This window comes from Phalacrocorax aristotelis, chromosome 2 (genome assembly GCF_949628215.1).
Source record: "Phalacrocorax aristotelis chromosome 2, bGulAri2.1, whole genome shotgun sequence".
In the NCBI taxonomy this organism is placed as follows: domain Eukaryota; kingdom Metazoa; phylum Chordata; class Aves; order Suliformes; family Phalacrocoracidae; genus Phalacrocorax; species Phalacrocorax aristotelis.
The window spans coordinates 129,449,507-129,457,955 of record NC_134277.1 but is presented as its reverse complement, the minus strand read 5'-3'; the positions used below and the strand labels follow the sequence as shown (position 1 = coordinate 129,457,955).

At 42.7% G+C, this 8,449-nt stretch overlaps 1 long non-coding RNA gene across 1 annotated transcript; it reads right to left on the bottom strand.

Moving 5' to 3' along the window:
* Nucleotides 1-246: 246 nt before the first annotated feature.
* On the bottom strand, nt 247-3,786 carry LOC142053954 (uncharacterized). The gene is made up of 3 exons (XR_012659391.1): nt 3,539-3,786; nt 1,715-1,862; nt 247-1,051 (listed from the first exon to the last, which is right to left on the bottom strand). It is a non-coding gene; the product is annotated as an uncharacterized LOC142053954 (long non-coding RNA).
* Between the last annotated feature and the right edge of the window lie 4,663 nt (nt 3,787-8,449).

Sequence of the window (8,449 nt, the reverse complement as noted above, 5' to 3'; positions counted from 1 at the left end):
GATTAAGGGAGCTAGACATAATCTGATTTCCTGGTTTTGTATGGGGCATTGAAGTGTGTTTTTTTAATTGATCTAGGAGGTTTTCTCTCATACAACTAGTAATACTCAAATGGGTCAATGTTATTACAGTTTCATTTTGTTTCTTTCATTCTTGCTATTGCTGTAGTTGAATTGTTTTTGCTTTGGACAAAAAAGGAGATACTTAGACATTATTATTTGGACAAAAACATTTATTAACATGTGGTTCTCATACAGAGAGGTCATTTATATCCTTAACAGTGTGAAAACATGACGGAGGCTGTACTGCTTTTGTTGATTTTATTTTCTGGCAGCATACACAAAATCCGAAGCTCAACAATGTCCAAAGGGAAAACCAGCAAGTTCTTTATTGACTTTGGATCTTGCTTGCCTATATGGATGAGGACACACCTTGGTGAAATCTTTGCCCTTAAATCACTGTTTTAGTCCAATGGTCGCTTAACATACTATGCATGTAACATATGTTGAGTGTTATAAATCAACATTCAGTGAACATTTCGAAATTCCAGGGAAAAGGGTGTGTATTAGAACTGGCACACTAATACAGAATTGTTGATGAGAGTTGAAACACACCAGCAAATACATTGTGACTAAAGAATGCCGACAGTTCAAGGGGACCAGAAATGGTCTCAGCCAACAGTTGGATCTTAGCAGTCTGGGTTCCTGTTAACCAAAATCCCATGTTTCAGTCTTGGTGCTTTTTTCCTGTGCAAGAAAGTCTCCACTTAGCACAGCGTTTAATATGGCCAGAAGAAATTGGACTGAGATCTCAAATTAGTTCTCAAAAATTTTACAGATGGTTTATCACACCTCCTGTGGTTGTTCAATTTCTGAGGTAAGTAATATTAAGTTCAATCATATCCAGCAATGAGCCCCTGTTTGTCATTGTTTTTCCTTGCCCTTTTTTTTCACTCTCTTCTCAAGGTACTGCCAAGCCTGCAGGCTGTTGCTGGTACCCCCAGGTATGTGCTGATGCTGAAGGTGCGCCCTGCCAAGGGCAGAAGTCACTTCCCTGGAGGAGGAGAACAAAAAGGAATGAACTAAGAGACCTTGCCCATCCTGGGGCATGGTTGTGATAGAGCAGCAGGAGACCTGGCTCCAGCAGCAAGGTCCAGGTGCTGCTGGTGTCCAGGGAAGCGTCCCAGAGGGGTCCCCCCCACCTTCTACTTGGCTCATGGCAGAACCAGTCACTTCTCTGTGGAGAGTGAATAAGCAAAGCAGGTTGTTTTGGGTGGACTGAAATGATTTGTGGTGCTAGGTGGAATTTGGTGACTCCTGTTTAGTTGTTTGGAAGATGTGGGGGATTAGAAGATTTCAGAAAACTCACTGTAACATTTCTACTTTGATTTTTTTTCATATAATGGGTGATTTGGCTGTAAAAGGGGAAAAATCTTTTGAAAGGATTGAAGAACCTCAGAATGAAATTATGCATATAACTGTCAAGCAAAAAGCTTCAGCAGGCCTTGAAATTTTTTCCATGGGTTTTCATTTAATATCTTTAAACAATGTTTTACTTAGACCCAGACCTGTCTTTTCTCATCGATTTTTCCGTTCAGCCAGCTCAGGCCAGAGGGTCAGTCCCTCCTGGTGACAACCCTTTTCCCTGTTAAAGGACCAGGCTGTGCTGAGTTCACCAGTTTCCCAAACCATATTTTTAGCCAGAAGGAAGCCTTACCTCTGCCCTATGGGGATGTTGTTTTCTTCTACCACTACACTTAATGGTACAGGTTGAAGGGATGTGTGAGGAAAAGAAGGGGGAGAAGCAGAAGGCAAATAGCATTCTGGGTGAACAGTTTAGCAAGAGCTCCTTGAATTCAGTGCATCTGGGCAAGGAAAAGAGTGGGAATTAATCTTATGGAAGCTGCAAAATAATAACAATCAAAAAAGAATAGCAAACTTCTTTAAAAACAAAAACCAACAAACAACTTGTCAAAATCTCCCCAGCAGTACATGGGATCTCTTAGCAAAGCAAAACCACAACCTGGTGAACTTGACCTCTAAGCCCACATTTGAGTGGACTGCCTTCTCAGAGGTGACTGCAAACAGCTTCTAGTGATGCCAGTCAGCTGGGCAGAACCAGGGAGAAGGACCTCTGCTTGCCTTGCCTTCCTTGACAGCCTTACCCCATAAGGGTTAATGAACTGCCCGCCAGCTGCCAGGCCCCCATAACCACCCTGCTGGGCAGAACCAGGGAGAAGGACCTCTGCTTGCCTTGCCTTCCTTGACAGCCTTACCCCATAAGGGTTAATGAACTGCCCGCCAGCTGCCAGGCCCCCATAACCACCCTGCTCTCAGCCACCAGCTGATCCCCCTGCCAAGCCATTGAGGTGAGAGTTCACCGACAGAGGTGGATGAGGTTAAAGATAATAAGAGTCTAAACATCCACAGGGAGTTCAGCTCATGTACAAAGTCATAATTACACAAGCCATTACCATTGTCCGGGTGAAAAGAAATTGCTGCGAGCAGGGGTAGAAAACATTTGCAAAGACAGGCTTAAGAAACAAGGATCGAAAATATCAGAGTTTCTCCAGTGGATGCACCGTGGCTTTAGCTAGGCTATAAAATGAGGATTGTTTGGTTATTCAAGTAGAAACCTGTTAAATGGATAACCTTGTTGCAACAAATTTTAATTTTTTTAGCAGGTCTGTTCTTTCAACAGGTATTGATTCAAGCAGCCTCTGCTATTTTTATCAAATGCATTTTAGAGGCACAGAAAATGCCACTGAGGATTTAAAACCCCAGTAAGCTGCACAGAGGCAGTGTTTGTAACACACTGCTTGCTGCTTTCACAAGCTGGACAAACCTCATACATTATGGGCCAAATTATGCCCTTGGATGAGTACTCCTGATTCCCACTGCTGTCAATGTGGCTGTCATAGAAATCTGTGGGAGACCAGCCTGTGCATCCAAAGAGGAATCTGGCCTAAAATCTATTGTGCTCATATTCCTTGCTACTTAGATATTTCTTATGTCTGCCTGATTCACTTTCTTTTTTGTCAAGGTAAAATCAACACATTTAAAGATATTCCTAAAACAAAAAAAAAAAAAGATAAAAGACCTCTACTGCTACAATGTTTTGTTTGTGCGTGAATATAATTAATGGATGTTCTTTATCCAAGGTTTCCTTGAAAAGTCACTATACAGATGGGTTTGTAGATGGGTTTATAGAAATCTATGGTGTTTCTGCAACCTTTTGAGTTTTGCACAGGTCTGGCTGATATCCCATACAAAGTGAGCAAACATGGTCATTTCACCCCAAGTTTTACTCTGCCAGCCCTCAGTTGCCCATCAGTGCTGCCCTCCCCAAAGAAAATGCCTGAAGCGAGCCATTCAGGAAACGTTCTTCTCCCTCCGTGACACAGGAGCATCCCCCCTGTTCACACAGGTGGCTTGTCTGGGAGTAAAGCGTGGACTGGATGAAATAATTTGCAAATATGAAATACCAGGAAAAGCCAGTTTTGAGATGAGTAGCTCCCCATGAAACTCAGGCTGAACATACCTTGTGCATCCCCCATGGGTACTATTGTGGGGAATGTGAGGCCGCATGGATGACAGCAGGAAGGATAGTGCTAAGGGCCAGCTTCTCTGGAGGTATTCCCACTGGCCCCTCTGAATATCTCCTGCTGTCCTGGGCCACCTCTGTGAGCCGGATACCAGGTTCGAGATTTACTCCTCTCTGCATGGTTGCTTTGAATTTATTTTGTTCCTAGGCAGCTAGTTGCAGTGGTAAATTTACACATGCATTCAGCATTGTCGTAGTCATATCTTGCCTGAGGGCATATTGACCCTTGTTACCATATTGACTTGATGCTTTTACATCTGCCAGGAATAGGTCTACACATTTTTTTTTCTACAAAGATTGCACATTTTCCTTCCCTTGCCCCAAATCTCCTTCCACGCAGTCCCCTTTTATTAAAGGTAAAACAATATATTTTTTTTTAGTGCAGCTTTTCTAATGTGTCTGTGTTTGCTCAGGTGAAGGTTGTGCAATGATTTCTGACTCTGACGAAAAGAAAGGGTAAAGCAAAATGTTGGAAATGAACTGGCAACAGAACTTTCTTTCTAAATTATAAACACACAGAAAGCATGTTTTGTATTTGCTTTCCAGAGTGTAAGAAACAAAGCAAAGGGGAACTTACCTGTTCATTTGTAATTAAATCACTAAAGAAGAGGGGAGCAGTAACAAGTCGGCCCTTGGTGACTGACATGCTTGCAGCCGCAAAGTTGCCACCACGGGCAATTTCTTATTTTCACTTGTGTTCTCCATACAGTTTTAAATATAAAGGTCACTAACCAAAAGCAGATGCTAAAGTGGGTTCAAAATAGTTTTTGCTTAACTTTTAGCGTTTACTTAACTGATTACTGGTTACAAATCTGACACACAGCAGACATAACAGTGCTCTCAAGGAGATTAAAGGATTAGTCACTCACTAGCTTAATCAGATTAATCAGAGATTTTGAACACAATATATAATTCTATTCACAGAAGGGATACATGGTAGCCACATGCTAGCCTAATTTGGGAAGGGATACTAGGGATGGACAGACACACAGAAAAGAGGGCAGAAAAAAATTGCTAGCTATCAGAAGGATTTTTCTAGTTACTGCACTTGTAATACCACTTAGAGACCTTATATTTTCTAGTGGAATTACAAATTCACAGTATAACACCAACATCAGCTAGTAGCCTATGCAAAACTATACGACAACTAACATAATGTACTGATATAAGCTTGCGATATTGGTATAGAGTAAACATATGTGTGTGTTTTTCCTTATTTAATTTTGTATTTGAAAACTTGTTTTTAATATGTGGGGAGAAGTTCTTTTTATTTTTTCTCCTTTTTATGCCACAGCATCCAGGATCTGAAACATAAAGTGTAGGGAAGGACTCTAAAATAGTAAATGCTTTGTGACAGAATTAGAAGGTGTTATTTGAGACAATAAGTTATTCCAAAGTAGAAAAAAAAATAAATTTGCTATCACCTGTGAGAGCTGCCAAAGCTAGGATTTAGACCTGGTTTTACCTGTGGAGAAATCTAGTCTTTTTAAAGAAAACATACATTTCTCTTCCATATGATTTGAATAAGGGGAAAAGTGGGGCAGAATCTCAGCATATTGAAACTGAGGTTTTCCTGTAGTAGAAGTTACTTAATAACTGTAGCATTTCTACTGATAATTAATAATGAGAAGTCATTGACAACATTGATATGAGCCTTATTTTTATATGTAAAGAAAAAGAGGAAGGAATAATCATCATAACTGATGCTATCTTAATCTATCACCCTTTTCTTAACAAAACCCCAGAACGTTCTCTTCCTTCCTAATGCTTTTTTTTTTTATTTTTTTCATTTTCCTGGGTTTTTTCCATTTCTGGGATAGCGACCTTAACAAGTTCCCTTAGCATTTCAGAAGGTGTCGGTCTCGTGTCTGAATCATATCTTCCTGACATCCAGTCTTCAGAAAAGAAGCACTTTTAAGAAAGAAACAAACAAATTAATCTCCATGTGCTCCAGGAAAGACACTGCAGTTGGAAGTAGGCCAGGTTTTCACTCTGAAGGATGCTCTGTGCTTGGCAAAGCCCAGAAATGTGTGCCTGCAATGGTTCTTCTGCTAAGATTTTAAGATTTAATAATTATGGTTCTTTAAAGGAGGAAGTGCAGCTGAGTGGGAACAAGGGAAAACCGTGTTACCAGCAACTAAGTGCTTGTTATTCCGAAACTGCAAAAAGAAAACTGAACTCTCGGAGAGAAGCGCTCAAACTGTGCAATCTGGCAGCCAGTACCCAGGGTCATGCGTGCGGTACATGTATTAAACGAGTCGAGGTGAGCGTCTGTGCCACGTGCAGGCTGCCAACGCTCCCATCTCTCTCGGCAAAGAGCGACTGGAGGGTCGCTCTTTGCGGAGAGGATTCAACAAACCTATTTACAGTGGTCCACCCATACACTCAGCATTTGCCATCGCCTCTCTGGCGGCTGCCCTGCTCCCTCTCCCAGCCGGCCCCAGCCCCGACGTGGCTCCCCACGGCTGGCTTCTCTTCTCCCAGCCGCGGCAGCCGGATTTCAGCCACGCAACCCGTGGCAACCAGCATCCCATCACTGCTCTCCGACAGGAAAAACACAGACACAAACACAAAGCTGCCTTTGGAAAAACAGCAATCGCGTGCTCAGGCTTTGCTTTAAAGAAAGAACGTGCTGAATTAAAAATGTGCCAAGAACAACCAGAATGGCATTGCTTTATTTTCACAAAGAAGTCTCTCCTAATTGCACATTAACTGTCTTTTCGCGAACAAACTTGTTTCCACCTAATGCTGACAGTCGCGGGAGCCCGAGTGTATGTGTGTGCCGGGGAGTGGGGGGGGAGCTGCTTTGTGGCAATGTCTGTACGTCTCGTGCCTGTGCTGATGGAATTATTGTTTATTTTTTTAATTTTCAGAGGTAGGTTGATGACAGCTGAAGAAGACTGTATTTGCTGAAGAGCAGCATGATGGTAGAGAGGAGCAGAGCTCCTGAGGGAGATCTAATGGTGCCTCTCCTTCCTGCACAGAGATAAAGACTTATAATAAGCGTGTATGTTCACCATCTGGCTCTGTGCATGTGGTCCTTATGGAGGCGAAAGCAGCACAATCTGTAAATGATCAGGAGCCATCGCACTCTCTCCAGAGAATCCACGATGCAATCAAGGTGACAGATGGCATGGCCGCTGCTGTGGCCTCATGGAGAAGATCAAAATCACCTTCAATAAACTCTGACTGAAATGGGCATGAGCACCTCAAAAAAGTCAGTTTGTCAGTCAAACTGCGACAGCAAGCTGCATTGGGGAAACATAGCGGCCAGCTCTCTGTTTTCAATCGTTTCCGTCTGACTGAGCCTGAACTATGATCTTTCTCAAATTGTCCTTTCTGTTTAGCTGAAGCAGGCCAGCAAATTGCCAGATTCATAGCTTTATTGAAGGAAATTGAAAACATGATGTCCTCAATTCAAGGGACAAACAGCTGGCAGGTGCTTGGACACCCAAGCACATAAAATGGACCCCTAGTCTTTTGGACAAGTTTGTCCAACTTTTGTCAAATAAATATAGATATATAATAAAATAGATATAATAAAATTCCAATTTAGGCAGGGTTTATCAGGCATTAGCTGACAGCGATTTTATGGCTGCAAATGAACCTTGTGGTACGTATTAAATGCTGGGTTTTCCCATTTATGCTAAAAATGCCACATCTACTGCTAATTATAGTGCTTTTTGTTTCCCCGGTTTTCGATGAATCTCTTAGTGTAACCTTTTTGCCACAGCTGCTTATCAAGTATAGGCATTTAGGGCCTGATCCTGCAAGGTTCCCAATACCCCTGACCAGGTGGCTCAGCACCTTACAGGATCAGCCTGACCCTCCGAAGCACTCAGCTGTTCCCTGTCAATCCAGCCCCTCTGCCTCCACCCACACCACCAGCAGCCCCAAACATCGAATTTCCACCCTCACGCAGGTGGGGAGGTACCTACCAGGTGTTTTCTGTTATTTGTGCAACTGCATGAGCAGCCAAGGGCTGGGTGATCTTCCATGAATGCAGTGGTGAAGAAACATATTAATTCCTTTTTTTTTTTTCCTAATTCTTTCTACTTTTTATACTTGTTTTTAATTGTGTCCTTGGCTTGATCAGCTCCTTTTTTTAAGGGAAGCTAAAGTAACACACTTGTCACTGTTTTGAAGCTTGCATGTGAGGGTTTCCAGACTGAAGCCCTATTGTCGGGCTGAAGCAAGGACTCACTGTGATGTGGTATTCCTCTGAGAAGGGCGGCCTTCCTCCCGCCCATGGGATCCTGCCCCGAGGTGTTCCTGGGGCTCGCTGCAGGTTTGCTTCGGTACAAGAAGAGGATCGACGGCTGCGTCCCCACTCCGTGTGGCAGATGGTCACTGTCTTTCTCGGTTTGCTTGCTTGCACGTTTGCTTCTCTACCACCACATTTTAAAAAGTCCCTGTCGCCCTTAGCCTTTCCAGTTACTCATTTTTAGCTTCGTTACTTGTGAAATATTCTAGGAAGTCCTTTGGCCTGTTTTGAAGTCTGTTCATGGCAGTGAGATTTTCATGAACTTCTCTGGGTTTGAATACGTCCTTGGCACGCACTTCTCTGTACAATAGAGCTTTATCAAAGGCAATTTTCTTTAATTTTATTTTTCAGTTGGGTGTGGAGCATGAGTCACATTTTAAACTCAAGGTTCCTGTTCCATGTGACTGATTTTGCACATATAGCTGACCATCCTGGGTTGTACTTTTAATGTCTGCAAAATAAATAAATAGGTTGCCTTTGTACTACCTATCCCTGTTCCTCTTTACCAGTGTGACTTTTTGCATGCATGGGAGAAGAGCTATGCTCTCTCTTACCAGTCCACAGACACCAAAAGACTGGGACAG